At 77.0% G+C, this 2,500-nt stretch overlaps 1 non-coding gene across 1 annotated transcript; it reads left to right on the forward strand.

The window, feature by feature from the left end:
- The first annotated feature begins 1,928 nt into the window (after positions 1-1,928).
- LOC148219229 (5.8S ribosomal RNA) lies at positions 1,929-2,081 on the forward strand. Its single transcript, XR_015799864.1, has one exon. It is a non-coding gene; the product is annotated as a 5.8S ribosomal RNA (ribosomal RNA).
- Positions 2,082-2,500: the final 419 nt, after the last annotated feature.

Raw genomic sequence — 2,500 nt, forward strand, 5'->3', positions numbered from 1 at the left:
CGGGCTACTGAGGGAAACCCCGGGCCCCGAGAAGGATTGCCGCGGTGATGGCAGCGGACGTCGGGCGCGCCCCCGCCGGTGGACGCTCCCCCGAGGGTGGCAGCGGGGGAGGCACCCCGGCGGGGCCATGCAGGTCGTTTCCCTCACCCCAGGGCCAGGTACCTAGCGCTTCGCGCCTCGGCGGTCTCCTGCCGGTTTCCCTCGGCGTCGTCAAACGCCTGTTGGGGGCCGAAAGGGCCGCCGAGCCGGGCGGAGGTTTAAAGACTCGGGCGGCCCGGCACGGCCCCGCCGCGGCGGCGGCGGCGGTGGCGGCGGCGGCAGCGGGTGTCGGGCGGTGGCGGCGCGGGGCGCCATCGAGGGGTGGGGAGCTACTCCCGCCGATCCCCTGCGGTGGCGTGTCCGTCGCGACCGGCCGCGCTCGCCGTCGTCGGCGTCCCGCCGCGCTTGCCCGCGCGCGGGGGCCACCCGTGCCGGGCCGGGGAAGGGGCGCCCTGCCCCCCCCCTCTCTGCGGCCCGGTCTCGGCGGAGAGGCCGCGGCGCGCGATCGGCCGCGGGGGGCCGACCCCGCTGGCCTCTGCGATGCGGGGCGACGCCGGCAGAGGGCGCGCGCTCTCTGCCTTACCTACCTCAGCTGCGGGGTTGCGGCCGCCGGGGCCCGCCGCGCTCTCTCGCTCTTTCTCCTTAGCCGCCGCCGCGGGCTCGCGGGCGGCGCCGCGTCAGGCGCGACCGCGCGCCTCTCGCCTCGACGGCCTTGTCGCCTCGAACCGCACCGCGGCGGCGCCGGCCGCCGGCCACCCCTGACTCGGAGCGCTGTCCCCGCCCGTTGGGGCGCAGCGCTCGGCCGGCTCCTCCATCGCCGGAGGTCCGGCGGGCGCGGGCGACCCCGTGCCGAGCGGCGGCGTCGCCGCTCGGCGAGTGTCCCCGCCCCCCCCGGGGGGGGGGGACGGTCGGCCGCGAGGCGCCCGCCTTCACCGGCGGCCGTCCCGGCCCGGGCCCCGCCCGTCCGCTTCCCCGTCGCCCTTCCCGGCCGCGTGTGGGCCAAAAAAAAGGGGAGGCGTGCGGGGCGGCCGCGGGGGCGCTTCCCCGTCCGGTCCCCGAGTGGAAACGAGGGGAGCGGGCGGTGCCCCCCGGCTCAGCCGCGGTACGCCTGCCCGCTGGGCGCGTGCTCGCGGAAGGGCAGCTCGGCGGTGCGAAGCGGCGGCGGTCCCGGGAGTGCGGCCGCGGGTGGCGGAGGGGTTTTGCCGAGCGGCAGACCTCGGGCGCTCCGCGATGCCGGCTCGGGTCTCGGCGGCGTCCCGCCTCCGGCGCCGGTGGCGGAGCGCGGCCCGCCGGGCGTTCGCCTTCCGGCGGGCAAGCGGTCCCGCGCCAGGGGTTGCGCCGGCGGAACGGTCCCGCCGCCGCGTGGCGTTTCGGGCGACGTTCAGGGGCCGCTGGCGGGAGAGCCGGCCCCCGCGTTTTGGCGCGGCGGCGTTCCGCGAGTCGGCGGAGCGGTGAAAAGGAGAAGCCAGGGAGTGAGCCGGGAGCGGCGGGGGCCGGCGGTCGCGCCCCCGGCCCGCGAACGCGTAGTCGTCCCGTGATCGAGAGGCCGGGCGGGCCACCGTGCCCCCCGCGGTCCGGCGCGTTGCCGCACAAGCCCCTCCGCGCGGAGGTCGGGCCGAGCCCGGGCGCCTGGGCCGCCTCCGAAGGACGGCACGCGAGGCGGCGTCTCCCCTCGCGGGGGGAGGCGGTCGGGGGCGCGGGCCCCTCCGCCTTTCTTTGGCCGACCTTCGGAGCGTTGCGCGGGGTTTCTCTTTTTTGCCCCGCGCTTTCTCCTCCTCCTCCTCCGTTTGTGTGTGCTCGTACGGTCGAAGCGGGGCGCGCGGGGGCGCGCGCGTCCCTGCAGAAACAGAAAAGGGGCCGCTTCACGCGAGCGGTCCCGAAAGCCAGACAACTCTTAGCGGTGGATCACTCGGCTCGTGCGTCGATGAAGAACGCAGCTAGCTGCGAGAATTAATGTGAATTGCAGGACACATTGATCATCGACACTTCGAACGCACTTGCGGCCCCGGGTTCCTCCCGGGGCTACGCCTGTCTGAGCGTCGCTTGACGATCAATCGCCGTCCGGGGGGGCCACCCCGGCGGCGCGGCTGGGGTTGCCTCGCAGGCCCGTTGCCCGCGGTCGACGTCGACGTCGTCGTCGTCGTCGCCGCGCAGGGCCTTCGTCCCCCTAAATGCAGACTCGGGGAGCGCTCCGTAGCTCCCCGCTCCCGGAACGAGCCGCTGGGGCGGAGCTCGTCCTTGCCGGGGCCGTGCCGCGGTGCGGTGGCGGTGGCCGGGGAGAGCGAGAGTCGGCGTCGAAGACGCCGCCGTGGGCCGTGCGAGAGAGACGAGAGAGCGAGAGGGCCGAGAGGGAGGCGAGGCGCGGGCCTCGCCCCCGGGCTCTCCCCCCCGTGCGGGCGGCTGTCTGCGGGTGGGTACCGCGGGGGTACCGTGCCGTGCTGCCGCGCGCGCGAGGCCGAGA

The sequence above is a fragment of the Sturnus vulgaris genome, unplaced genomic scaffold, assembly GCF_052056855.1.
Source record: "Sturnus vulgaris isolate bStuVul1 unplaced genomic scaffold, bStuVul1.hap1 Scaffold_156, whole genome shotgun sequence".
In the NCBI taxonomy this organism is placed as follows: domain Eukaryota; kingdom Metazoa; phylum Chordata; class Aves; order Passeriformes; family Sturnidae; genus Sturnus; species Sturnus vulgaris.